This window comes from Bos grunniens, chromosome 6 (assembly GCF_055505025.1).
Source record: "Bos grunniens cultivar Pamir isolate PY7600 chromosome 6, Bosgru_T2T1.0, whole genome shotgun sequence".
Taxonomy (NCBI): domain Eukaryota; kingdom Metazoa; phylum Chordata; class Mammalia; order Artiodactyla; family Bovidae; genus Bos; species Bos grunniens.
Window position 1 is genome coordinate 109,730,083 of NC_141170.1, and position 14,653 is coordinate 109,744,735.

A 14,653-nucleotide genomic window follows, 5' to 3' on the forward strand; every position below is an offset into this window, starting at 1 on the left:
AGGAAGGTTTAAAAGGTAAAAGTAGTAAAATCATCTATATTAATAATAAGTAGTTAAAGGATACATAAAACAGATGCAAAATATGTGAAAAACAATGTTGTGTTAAAAATGGATGAATGGATAAAAGATGATGCAGTATACATATATAATAAAATATCACTCACCATATAAAAGAATGAAATCTTGCAATTTGCCATGAAGGATACTGATAATTCTTTATCTGAATTTTCATGAAGCTGTGAGTGACGTGCAGATCTGTAATGTTTATATAATTTTAGATAAAAAATTATGCATTAAAATTTACAATACACTAATATGATAATCCTCTCTCTCTCTCTCTCTCTATATATATATATGTGTGTGTGTGTGTGTGTGTGTGTATACACACACACACACTTAAGAAAGTCAATGGCATTTTTTAATTAAAAGTGAAGCAAATGTTTAATTCTTTTATTTAAACAGGAGTCATTTTCTGTATATTAAATGCTATACTATTCCTTACCCTGAACTTTAAAGATATAGGAAAATAAGATGAATCTATCTTTTGAGTTGTAATATAATTTTAATGTGAAGTATAATGTGTTAAACTTTCTGCAAAAGACAATGTATTTTGTTTTTTAAACACATTTTTATCAAATTCACGTACTATAAGTTTAAATCAAGAATTTCATGGTCATAAATCATGATTTCTATGCAGCATAACTCATTACTATCAGTAGATATGTTAGGGGAAGCACACTGACTGAAACCGCCCACCGTGGCCATGCTCTCTAGAAACCACTTGCATGAGTTGTTTTACGACAGGAGATCCTGGTAAGTAATACAGAACTAATAAGCCATCACCAACCAGAAGAGTTTGGGAAAGGTCGAAAGGAGACACCGCGTGTCTGTCCACCTCCCAGAATCCCTCTCTCTAGCATCCATCTTGGCTGAGCAATGCGTGAGCCACGAGGAAGAACTCTGAGTCAGAATGACTGGCCAAAGACAACCTGGAAACTAATCCCATCACCATAAAACCTTAGACTGGGAGCCATATGGCAGAGCAGTTCTCCTGGGTTACCTTACCCTGCTGCTCTCCACTGTGGAGAGCAGGGTGGAAGTGCCTACTTTATTGGAAGTGCCTACTTGCTTTGTCAGCACGTGTCTTCTCAGACAATGCTTTTCTGAGTGTTAGACAAGAGCCCACTCTTGGGGCCCTGGAGGGGGCCCGCCTTCCTACAACAACTGGCAAACAAGATGGGATCCCCCCATTCTAACTGGGGCTGACATCCAGACAACTTGGGGTACTCCAAGACCAGCTTGTCTGCTGACAGATCTTACCCAGCTGCCACAATTGGGACCCGTTTTTCCCTAGTCTCTGGCCAGGGTGCCCCAACCAGGTAAAGAACAAGAGATTTGGTTGACCCCTTTTTTCTCACCTCTCTTTTCAACCTATCCAATCCTATTTTTTCCTGTCGCCCGGTCCTCGATGCAGGAATCTGGTCATAGGGCCTCAGCCTGAGCTGAGGATTGGAGACTTCTTGGCAGAGAACTCGAATTTTGGTTCTGGTAGGTCCGAGTTCCAGTCCTCCCTTCTCTGGAGGCCTAGGGGAAATTCCTGTAATGCCTGGGTATCTGTAGGTGGCAGGAAATGTCTGTAAGGCTACCCCTTTTTCTCTTTCTCTCCCTGACTCTTAGACCTCTTGTCTCTTCCCACTCCTTCTCTCTCAATCTGGCCTCTTTTTCTCTCTTTGAAGACCCAAGGTATTTCCATTCACTCTATCTGTCTATACTTGGACTGGAAGTTCTGGGTCTTTGTAAGAGATTTTCTGAGAGGCTACACTCTCTGCTCCCCATCAATTGTGCTTTCTGTTCTTGGAGAGATAATCGGGCATTAGAAGCCCTCCATCAGGTGCCCTGTTTCTATAAATTCAGCCATTTAATTGAGCATTTGGCTGAGTGCTTCCACGTGGAAGTGATTGACAGGGTTAGTATACTCGCAGGTTTAGTATATTCGCACCTGGTCTTGGGTAAAATAACACCCTAGACATATGCTTAGGGGTTAATTCACCTTTCAGGACCAGTCCTTCAGCCCCATTGATTGTGCTTACTATTGAACCGTTCCTTTGGCCCATATACAGTCAAGCAATTTGGGACCAAGAGAGAGCTTACAATCTCTAGAGTCAGGCATCCACCCAAGTACTGGTCTCCTGGGAACAAGATATAAACTACACCACCGTTAAAATGGAAAATAAACCTAGCTTCCCTTTAGACACCCCGCTGGGTTGTCTTTTGGCCCACTGGGAGAGATACCAACTGGAAGGGCTAAAAAAGAAAAAAAACTTATCAAATACTGTACTCGATACTGGCCTACTTACTCCCTGGGAGGAGGGGGAAAATGACCCCAGTCAGGATCACTTGGGTTCAACACCATTTTACAGCTTAGTCTATACTGTAAATGCGAGGGTAAAGGAGGTTCCCTATGTCCAGGCTTTTATGGCCCTCTACCAGGATTCTGAAGAAAAAAAAGAAAATATAAGCTTGAAGACTTTGATAAATGTTTTTTCAAAGTCGTTTTGGCAAGGTCTGAAACAGAAGATCCCCTTGACCTTCTCTTGACCCCCTCCACTTTGACAGACAGGTCACGGGGAAAGAAAGTTCAGACATACCCGTAAGTTATGAGGCTAGGCCCGGAAGTCATGGGATCTGAAGGGAAGTCACTTACAATCGCCTCCACTCCTCCTCCATATGTCCCTTCCCCCATGGGGTTACGATCAGGAAGTAAGCTTTGTCCTCTACAGAAGGAAAAGTCATCCTCAGACAAAATCTACTCCCTAAGAGAGGTACTGGGAGGGGGTAACTATGCGGGTTCATGTTCTTTTTTCTATGCAAGACTACCAAATGTAGGGAGCATTTGGGTTCATATTCTGAGAACCCCCCAAAATTGAGGGATGAATTTGAGGGTCTTAGCTTTAACTTCTCCCTCACCTAGAGGGATATAATTGTCAACCTCACCTGGTGTTGTAATAATGAAGGAAAAGCTAGACTTCAAAGTGGCTGATGAAAGACAGCAGATGGATGACAGTCTGGCCTCTGCAGAAGAGGCAATCCCCTCTATAGAGCCAGATTGGGATCCAAATACAAGGGCAGAAAAGGAATCCTTAAGACACCTCACTTCTTGCCTACAGGGAATGACCTGGGGTGTCTGAAAGGTCATTAATTATAATAAGATAAAAGAGGTTACACAGGGAGAGAATGAAAATCCAGCTCTTCTTTTGGGAAAACTCACAGAGGCCTTTAAAAACTTTACCCAGGCAGATCTAAAAAGTATGGAAGGAAGAGTCCTGTTGGCGCATTCCTTTATAACCCAGTCACAAGGAGGAAATTACAAAACCTAGGAAAAGGACCAGAGACCCCAATCTCCAATCTGGTGAGGAGCCAAATAGGGTGTTTTTGAATAGAGACCAGGGGAAGCTTCAAAAAGGGAGCAAAAGGAAGCCCGAGAAGATGGGAGAATAAAGAGGCAGACCCAGGCCTTGGCCTAACAACAGGCTAAAATCCTGGCCTTGATTCATCCTGCCACTATGCCAGAGTCCCGGGGAGAGCAAGGAAGCAAAAAGTATCTTAAAAGTCCACCGCGGCTGAGACACACCCAGTGTGCCTACTGCAGAGAGGATGCGCACTGGAAAAAGAGTGTCCATATCGCCCTACAGGAAGGCATATTGAGAGCCCTACACCTGCTCCCTCTGTGTTAGTCCTGGGCAACCGGAACTGATGGTGCCCAGCGGCTCGAGAAATGGTGAGATCCAGATTACTCGTCTCTACTGCTGGGTGACTCTACAAACAGAAGGTAAGGATGTGAACTTTCTTTTAGACACGGGGCTGCCTTCTCTGTTCTTCCTTTCCAGTTAGGGCCTTTAGACTCCTGGACTAAAATGGTGATGGGGGTAGATGGAAAACCCCAAAGCCAAAATTTTACTAAGCCCCTCCTTTGTAAGGTGGGCAATTGGCAAGGAGCCCACCCCTTTGTATACATCCCTGGTTGCCCTGCTCCCCTACTGGGGAGAGACGTTCTTTGCCACCTCCAGACTAGAGTGACTTGGGGAAGCTAGACGTCAGTAATCTCCTTTGCCTAGTGTCTGAATATTTGCAGTCAGATGTAGAAAAGGAGGAATCCGTCCCTTTCTTAGATAAGGTCAATCCCCAGGCATGGGATGTCTCGAGCCCTGGTCTAGCCATAAATGTTCCACCAGTGAAGATTCTTCTGAGGTCAAATGCTCCCTACTCGTGGAAAAGGCAATATCCATTAAAACCAGAAGCTCTTGAGGGTCTTAGGCCATTAGTTAACAAATACCAAGATAGTGGAGTTCTAATTACCTGTGAGTCTCCCTGCAATACTCCAATCTTGCCTGTTAAAAAACCAGATGGATCTTATAAATTCATCCAGGATCTCAGAGCTGTTAATGAAGCTGTGGTTCCCATCTACCCCATAGTCCCAAACCTGTATACCCTCCTATCCCAAGTCCTAGGAAATGCTAAGTACTTCTCAGTCTTGGACATTAATGATGCTTTGTTTTTCATTCCTCTCCATCCTGATACCCCCAAAACTCTTTGCTTTTGAGTGGTGGGACCTGGGAACAAGGGAAAACATACGAGTTTGCTGGACTTTACTTACCACAAGGGTTCAGGGACATCCCTCATGTATTTGGGACTTCCTTGGGGAGAGAACTAAGGGAATTAACTTTAACAAACAGTAATCTAATACAGTATGTTAATAACTTGCTCAAAGCTAGTCCAGATTTTACCAGCTCTCAAATGGATACTATTAAAACTCTAAATTTCCCGTATGAAAAGGGTTATTGAGTATTGCCCAAGAAAGCTCAGATTAGCTTAACCCAAGTGAAATACCTTGGATTTATAATTATGGAAGGAAAAAGAATGCATGACCCCCAAAGTAAATACCTCATCTTAAATTCCCTGTACCCCCTCCCCCCCCAAAAAAAAAAAACAGATTAGTGGATTTTTAGGAATGACTGGGTTTTGCAAGATCTGGATTCCTAATTATGGCAATCTGGCCCGACCCCTATATGAAAAATTAAGAGGGAAAGAGGAAGAGCCACTTGACTGGGATGAGACCTGCAAGGTTGCCTTTAATGCCCTAAAAGAGTCTATCACTACAGCCCCAGCTTTAGGCCTCCTGAAACTGGAAAAGCCTTTCAGGCTTTATGTTTCTGAAAGGACAGGAATTGTTCTTGGGATGTTAGGGCAAATGATGGGGCCTGTATTACAACCTGTGGTTTATCTCTCAAAACAACTAGATGAGGTAGCCAGAGGGTGGCCCATTTGCCTCCGGGCAGTAGAAGCCACTGCTCTTATGGTTAAGGAGGTATCTAAGCTGACCCTAGGTCAGCCACCACAGTGTATATGCCTCACCAAGTGCAAGCACTCTTGGAAACTAAAGGGGATAGATGGATGAAAGGGGGAAGGATCACCCAACACCAAGCCCTCTTCCTTGACACTCCAGTGCCGGAAGCCACCACGGGAGATCCCACCCATGACAGGGTCATGTGGAAGAGATCTGACGAGCAAGGCAGATCAGAACTCAAGGGACCTCCTGAATCTGCTCGAGCATCTACCCCAAAACCAGAATCTCTCTTACTATTTTGTGCCTTTCACCAACTCTTCTGACATTAACAGGGGGCTATCCCTGACCACCTTTCTCTGGAAAGAGTCAACTTAGGGCTTTAGTTAATAAGTCTCCTGGGCATGATAGGAGTGTTTCAATTCAAACCCCTCTGATGGCTTTCTAGCTTGCTTGACAGGTTTATCCATACTCTTGCAATTAACACACATAATTGTTCACAGCCTCCCAACTGTGAGAGACACGGGAAACCTAAAACATTCTAAAAATATAGAGCCTTTCAAAGAGTTAAAAACTATTAGAGTAGTGCTGGTGTAGGATTTCATTGTTAAGCCAGTGCTTGCTGCCAAGTTCCCATATCCCTTATCCATTGTGCACCTGGGAGTACATTAGTTAACATAGTTGGAATGTAAGAAAAACAAGTAGTAGCCTTGGAATTAAACACATCAGACCTGTGAGCTAATTGGTTCTTTCTTTGTTGTAACTCACTGCACCTTTGCTCCGTGAGAATGTAACTCTGTTTAGCACTTTCTGAGGCTGACATAGATTAGAAATATAAAGAAAAAAACACTTCAAGGGAAAATAAGTTTTCTGATTGAGTAGCCTTTATCAAAACAGGGTCATAAAATGTCCACAGGCCTCCAAGGCCAGAAGATAATGTATACAACATTGTTTATGGGAAAGGTATGCAGGAAATGTCCTGGTTTTGATAAAGACAAAACAGATGTAATGTTTGGGCTGACTCTGTAGGACTTTGCATCTTTCATTTCCCTCTATGTACAAGTCAAGGGATAAAAGTTCATTTTGAAAATAAAGTTATGGGACTCGCTCACTGAAGCTTGGTCTCCCTGTGTCATTATTTTTTCCTTTTCTCTCCTTTTCTCTTTCTGTTCTTCTTTCAGGATGACTCCTTGGAACATAGGAGCTTTATTGGCTTTCTGTGTTAATCAAGGAAGATCAAGCCTCTGTTCTCTTTGCTTTGCTATCCTTTCACCTATGCCATCATCCTGAGGGTACCCCTGGATCCTGCTGGGGCTGGACGCCAGCACTCCAGAAATAAAGTTGAGGGTCTGTCCGACTTTAAATCCAGCCATCTTACGCCCAGATCCCCCTACTTCCCCTTTAGATCACCAATGCATGCAAATCATAGACGAGTTATACTCTTCTCGCCCGGACCTATCAGAGACACCTTTATCTGACCCAGAGGAAGAATAGTACATAGATGGCAGTAGTTTAGTAGAAAAAGGAGAGAGGAAAGCAGGATATGCTGCAGTGAATCTAGAATAAATTAGGGAAAGTGGGACTTCCCCCAGACACCTTAGCCCAGAAAGCTGAAGTTTTTGCCCTGACAAGAGCTTTGGAATTAGGGGAAGGAAAGAGGGTTAATGTGTATATGGACTCTAAGTATGCTTTCTTCATCCTGTACGCCCATGCATCAATTTGGAAGGAAAGAGGAATGCTCAGTGCTCGAAGCTCTCCTATTAAACACAAAGAGCTCATTCTCAGGCTCCTGGAGGCAGTCAGACTTCCTGCTAAATTAGCTGTCATACACTGTAAGGGTCACCAAAAGGGGCAAGAAGAGGAGGCCCAGGGAAACAGAAAAGCTGACCAGGAGGCAAAATGAGCTGCTAGCTACCCCTGTCACTCCTATATGCCCCCTTTTCCTCAAGGAAACCCTAACTCCAGATTATACCCCAGAGGAACATTCCCAATATGCTGAGCGGGGCTGGGAAATTGGGTTACATGTGTGGTTTCAGACTGATCAGGCCCAAATAATACTCCCTGACTCTCAGGTTTGGAAAATTACTAACTTCTTACATAAAAGTACCCATTTTGGAAAAGATAATCTGGAAACTTTGCTCAAGCCTATTCTCTACTAACCCCTGTTGGCTAAGGTTGTTAGATCACACAGAATTGTGATACTTGTTTAAGAAATAATCCAAAAGCCAGAACCTTGCCACCTCCTCTAATTAAGCCTGTCCGACATCAGGGATCATACCCAGGAGAGGATCATACCCAGGATGCAGGTGGATTTTATAGCCATGCCAAAGACCCAGAGATTTCTTATTTGCTAGTCTTTATTGACATGCTCACAGGATGGATTGAAGCATTCCCTACTAGGACAGAAGTCTGTAAAGCTCTGCTGAAGAAGATGATGCCTAGGTTTGGGCTGTCTTGATCACTTGAGAGCAACAATGGGCCCTCATTTACAGCCACAATATCCCAGAACCTGGCCACATGCTTAGGAATCAAATACCGCCTCCACTCATCCTGGTGGCCTCAAGCCTCAGGAAAGGTAGAGAGAGTCAATCAGACTCTTAAAAGGGCTCTGGCCAAACTGTGTCAAGAAACACATAATAAGTGGATCCATATGCTACCCATAGCCCTCATGAGGGTACAGGAAGCCCCCACACAGCCACTATTATTAAGCCCTTATGAAATGATGTAGGGACGTCCATTCTTAACTTCTGATTTGCTTTTTTTTTTTATTTAATTTTTAAACTTTACATAATTGTATTAGTTTTGCCAAATATCAAAATGAATCCACCACAGGTATACATGTGTTCCCCATCCTGAACCCTCCTCCCTCCTCCCTCCCCATACCATCCCTCTGGGTCGTCCCAGTGCACTAGCCCCAAGCATCCAGTATCGTGCATCGAACCTGGACTGGCATCTCGTTTCATACATGATATTTTACATGTTTTAATGCCCTTCTCCCAAATCTTCCCACCCTCTCCCTCTCCCACAGAGTCCATAAGACTGTTCTATACATCAGTGTCTCTTTTGCTGTCTCGTACACAGGGTTATTGTTACCATCTTTCTAAATTCCATTTATATGCATTATTATACTGTATTGGTGTTTTTCCTTCTGGCTTACTTCACTCTGTATAATAGGCTCCAGTTTCATCCACCTCATTAGAACTGATTCAAATGTTTTCTTTTTAATGGCTGTGTAATACTCCATTGTGTATATGTACCACTGCTTTCTTATCCATTCATCTGCTGATGGGCATCTAGGTTGCTTCCATGTCCTGGCTATTATAAACAGTGCTGCGATGAACATTGGGGTACACATGTCTCTTTCCCTTCTGGTTTCCTCAGTGTGTATGCCCAGCAGTGGGATTGCTGGATCATAAAGCAGTTCTGTTTCCAGTTTTTTAAGGAATCTCCACACTGTTCTCCATAGTGGCTGTACTAGTTTGCATTCCCACCAACAGTGTAAGAGGGTTCCCTTTTCTCCACACCCTCTCCAGCATTTATTATTTGTAGACTTTTGGATCGCAGCCATTCTGACTGGCATGAAATGGTACCTCATAGTGTTTTTGATTTGCATTTCTCTGATAATGAGTGATGTTGAGCATCTCTTCCTGTGTTTGTTAGCCATCTGTATGTCTTCTTTGGAGAAATGTCTATTTAGTTCTTTGGCCCATTTTTTGATTGGGTCATTTATTTTTCTGGAGTTGAGCTGTAGGAGTTGCTTGTATATTTTTGAGATTAGTTGTTTGTCAGTTGCTTCATTTGCTATTATTTTCTCCCATTCTGAAGGCTGTCTTTTCACCTTGCTAATAGTTTCCTTTGATGTGCAGAAGCTTTTAAGGTTAATTAGGTCCCATTTGTTTATTTTTGCTTTTATTTCCAATATTCTGGGAGGTGGGTCATAGAGGATCCTGCTGTGATATATGTCAGAGAGTGTTTTGCCTATGTTCTCCTCTAGGAGTTTTATAGTTTCTGGTCTTACGTTGAGATCTTTAATCCATTTTGAGTTTATTTTTGTGTATGGTATTAGAAAGTGTTCTAGTTTCATTCTTTTACAAGTGGTTGACCAGATTTCCCAGCACCACTTGTTAAAGAGATTGTCTTTAATCCATTGTATATTCTTGCCTCCTTTGTCAAAGATAAGGTGTCCATATGTGTGTGGATTTATCTCTGGGCTTTCTATTTTGTTCCATTGATCTATATTTCTGTCTTTGTGCCAGTACCATACTGTCTTGATAACTGTGGCTTTGTAGTAGAGCCTGAAGTCAGGTAGGTTGATTCCTCCAGTTCCATTCTTCTTTCTCAAGATTGCTTTGGCTATTTGAGGTTTTTTGTATTTCCATACAAATTGTGAAATTATTTGTTCTAGCTCTGTGAAGAATACTGTTGGTAGCTTGAGAGGGATTGCATTGAATCTATAAATTGCTTTGAGTAGTATACTCATTTTCACTATACTGATTCTTCCAATCCATGAACATGGTATATTTCTCCATCTATTAGTATCCTCTTTGATTTGTTTCACCAGTGTTTTATAGTTTTCTATATATAGGTCTTTAGTTTCTTTAGGTAGATATATTCCTAAGTATTTTATCTTTCCATTGCAATGGTGAATGGAATTGTTTCCTTAATTTCTCTTTCTGTTTTCTCATTATTAGTGTATAGGGATGCAAGGGATTTCTATGTGTTGATTTTATATCCTGCAACTTTACTATAGTCATTGATTATTTCTAGTAATTTTCTGGTGGAGTCTTTAGGGTTTTCTATGTAGAGGATAATGTCATCTGCAAATAGTGAGAGTTTTACTTCTTCTTTTCCAATTTGGATTCATTTTATTTCTTTTTCTGCTCTGAGTGCTGTGGCCAAAACTTCCAAAACTATGTTGAACAGTAATGGTGAAAGTGGGCACCCTTGTCTTGTTCCTGACTTGACGAGGACACCAATATACTCCTAAAACATATAATTGACCTGGGAAGGTTTCAACAAGAATTCCAATGATACGGAGAACAGATCCTCCCTAGACCACAGGAAGACTTGAAAAATCCCCAAGTAGAGCTGGGGGAACAAGTATTAGCAAAGACCTGGCAAGATAAAGGGAGTCCAAGCCAGCCATCTGAGAAATCTGCAGGGCCATATCAGGTTGTCCTAGTAACCTCAATTGCTGTAAAAGTGAAGGGTCTATCTGCCTGGGTCCACAATTCTAGAATAAAACCCTGTGGGCTACAAGAGGGGGAGACAGGGACTGAGACTCCAAAACCAGAGGACAACAATTCCTTTGGACATGAGTTTGGGTAAACTCTAGGAATTGGTGAGGGATAGGGAGGCCTGGCGTGCTGCGGTCCATGGGGTTGCAGAGTCGGACACAACCGAGCAACTGAACTGAATTGAACTGAATGAAAAGCTAAGGAGGTTTTAGAGATTTGGAATGTATACATATATATAAGGCTTCCCTTGTGGCTCAGCTGGTAAAGAATCTGCCTACGATGCAGGAGACCTGGCTTTGATCCCTGGGCTGGGAAGACCCCCTGGAGAAAGGAAAGGCTACCCACTCCAATATTCTGGCCTAGAGAATTCCAGCTACTTTCACTTTTAGATTATATATATATATATATATATATATATCTCATCCTTATACATTTGTCTACGTACATTGTGCTTGATCGCTCAGTCGTGTAGGATTCTTTGCAACCCATGGACTCTAGCCATGGGGATTCTTCAGGCAAGAATACTTGATTGGGTTACCATGCCCTCCTCCAGGGGATCTTCCCAACCCAGGGACTGAACTCAGGTCTCCCACATTGCAGGTGGATTCTTTTTCATCTGAACCACCAGGGAAGCCCTTAAATATGATATTAAATTTAAGATATTATATTTTAAAATATTAGATATCTTAAATATAAGATAATATCCTTACACATTTGTCCATGGACATTATCTAAATATAATTTTTATTGCAACTAATAATTTTTACCACTCAATTTTTGATTTAAAACTCTCTTTCTTCCTTGAGTTGCAGCTCCTTTGTCACTTAGCTGTAAAGTCAATTTCATACTGCTGTTCCTTTCACCTTTGCTTATGGGCACAGGTTGCCCAGGAAATGGGCATTAACATTAAAATGAAGTAAGAGGAACTACTATGCCTTGAGGCTTAGAGTCACCACAGTGTTAGAATTGCTCTAAGCTAACATTTATAACCTGAAAAAAACAATATTTTGCTTTCATAAAATAGTGTCTAAAATAGATAATACCTAAAAGTATAAAAAGTTTTCTGGCAAGAGACATTATATGGAATTAGACTGATTTTAAAAAATGTTCAGCTACTTCCTGTTACATTGGCTATATTTACACTAGAACTAGAAAAATTTAAAGTTAATAATTTAGACATTTTCTTTTCCCCAGGAAAGATTTAAAAGATTTTTTAAATAACATGCTTTACTTTAATGCTTCTTAAAGTTCAACAAAGAGTCAAAACACATATTATGAAATATTTTTTCCTCTCAAGACTAGGCCTCTGACAGTATATATGGAGAATAGATTTTTAAGAAAATGTAGACTTTAAAATATTTTCAATTTTTTGTTTTAAAGAACATGCATTTACATTTAATCTAGTATGGTTTGGGTTTCATGTAGCAGAAAACTGCTCTGGTTAATACAGTAAAGAAGATTAACTGAAAAAGTCTACATGTTAAACAGATGGCTGCTGATGTTCAGTCAGTCAAGGCTTCAATTCCTTTTTCCTCAACTCCCTCAGCTCTTTCACCCAACCTTCCCTTGCATCCTCAGTCTTAGTCTAGCAGTAAAATGATTGCAGCTTTTCAGATAAACATGACATTATCAAGAGAAAAAGCTTTCTCTTGCAGCAACAATTTCTTAATAAAGAATCCAAGATCTCCCTAGAAAACTTCTCATATCTCAGCGACCTGAACTAAACACATAATTATCTAGAAATAGTTACCTGTTCAGTGTAACCCTGTTTTCCAGTTATCTTCATTCTAGGTTCCTTGACTCGCAAAGGGATGGGCTTACCCTTAACAATCAGGTCTCTTTCTCTCTGGAAATGGGGGCTTGGCCTATGGGCTAAAGTGTACATAACAGAATGGAATTTGGGGAGCCTTAAAGTGGGAAATGAACACCTTGGAGACCAAAATATCTTAGAATTTCAAAAATGAAAATCATTGATCAGAGGTATCAGAATATTTTTTGAAAGATAAAACTTTTGATTGAATTATCCCGAGAGAGTTAGTAATTGGTCACTGGATTTGAATGTCAGAGCTAATAAACCTGAATTCTTGTCCAAGATCTTAAACCAAGTAGCTTTTTCTCCTCCTCCTCCTCCTCATTACATAGGCATGTCAGAATTCCTATTCTGTAAATAAGGGTGCTAGACACCCTTAGGGAAATTAAATAGTCTTGTTTAGGCTTCAGAGACAAAGCAGAGCAGGCCTCTGACCTTGCTTCTAACCTACCAGGACACTGCCCTAACTGTGAGTGATTATGAATGACTACCTGTTGTGAGTGCAAGACTTGTAGCACCATAGATAAGGTAGGGGACAAATCTTGAGATTGTTGAGAGCCCCTGAAGAGGGGTGTGGCCACTGAAGCCCCAGTCTTAACAACATTCCAAGTTTTACAGGACAAAACACACAGCATTAGCATGAAACCAGAGCTGTGATCTGCTCATAGATTGGCGATGATATCAGTCTGTGTCCAGTGATTATAAGCAGGATCCCCAACTGCAAATTTAAAAGTCTCACCCACAGAGCCTGGGACCTTTTCCCAACTGGGATTCCAGATGTGCTGCATCACCGTGCTTCCCTGTGCTACTTGAGTCGAACATTGGTCAAAACTTATTTTGGTAATGTATCCTCTGCTGTTTCTATTTCTCTTTTAATGCTAGTATATTGAAAGTACAGAGAAGGCAATGGCACCCCACTCCAGTACTCTTGCCTGGAAAATCCCATGGATGGAGGAGCCTAGTAGGCGGAAGTCCACGGGGTCGCACAGAGTCCGACGCGACTGAGCGACTTCACTTTCACTTTTCACTTTCATGCATTGGAGAAGGAAATGGCAACCCACTCCAGTATTCTTGCCTGGAGAATCCCAGGGACGGGGAAGCCTGGTGGGCTGCTGTCTATGGGGTCACACAGAGTCGGACATGACTGAAGTGACTTAGCAGCATATTGAAAGTAAGCTATATAATTCTCTAACAAATATTGGTATTATTTGTGTACGATTGGTTTATTTTGTTAACAAATCCTTTGAACCTGAGACAAAAGTTAAAGCTTTTGGCAAAACACCACCTTCAAAGTAAAACAATATATAATTCTAAATCTTTTGAACATTCTGAAAACAATTTCAGACAAGAAAAAGACAATAAAATTCCATACCTGATAAATCTAATAACGTGTAATAGGTAAACTACAACATATATAAACAAAGGCTGCTAACTGCATTGCAATACGGCTGAATTAAGGAGAGGGAGTAAATGATTGCTATTGATCTTAGGCAAGCTAGTAGAGGCCTTAGTTTTACAGAATAGATTGCATACTCAAGGATAAAACCAAAGATTCCTAGTTTGGTATGATAAAAGCCAAATATTTGTTTGGGCTGGCTACAGAAGTTTTACTGAAACTATTTGCTACTGTAGAATGACAGTGAATATGGTGAAAAAGGAAGATATACACATGGTCCAGTGGCAGTGGATATGGTGCTCAGTGAAGCTGCATGTACACTGCAAGTCACATGTATACTCATTTCTTTGCAGGTCATGTGTACACTTTGTTGTTTTTTTGTTTGTTTTTTTTTTTTTTTTTTGCTTTTGGTATGACTGGTAAAGAAAAAAGCATATAAAATAATCAGCATTATAGTGACTATACTTAATCAGTTGAAGATATGTAAAGGCATATTATTAACACACACTCCCAGGGAGATTTTTTGTCATCTAAATTCAGAATGGTGGTGAGAAATATTTCCACAGATAAATCAACTCTTTTTAAAGCACTTAATAATTTCAAGAAAATCAGAGTAGATAATTAATTGCTGAAAAACAACCATAAGTGAAAAAGTTTAATTCTGAATTAAAAAAATAAGTACAGTATAACGAGAGGATCTCATTTTACTGCTTCAGCATAGACCATTCTACGTAATACCATATACCAAATATAAAAGATTAAATACATAAACTCAAAATTGTTGCTAATGTATTAACTTATGGCAGTAACAAAATGAGAGCATATATTAGTTGCAGATTATATAGGCAATGAATAAATATGGAATATAA

At 40.9% G+C, this 14,653-nt stretch overlaps 1 long non-coding RNA gene across 6 annotated transcripts in view; it reads right to left on the reverse strand.

Moving 5' to 3' along the window:
• Positions 1-14,653, reverse strand: part of LOC147371193 (uncharacterized) — a 200,666-nt gene that overhangs the window by 10,037 nt on the left and 175,976 nt on the right. For 2 of the 6 annotated variants that reach the window (XR_015166288.1, XR_015166289.1), the window contains one exon: positions 165-255. The exons of 3 other annotated variants lie outside the window; for them this stretch is intronic. This is a non-coding gene — a long non-coding RNA (uncharacterized LOC147371193). Of the gene's footprint in view, positions 1-164; positions 256-1,418; positions 2,508-14,653 lie in introns of those variants that run through there. One more of the 6 variants, XR_015166291.1, reaches the window with a different exon arrangement.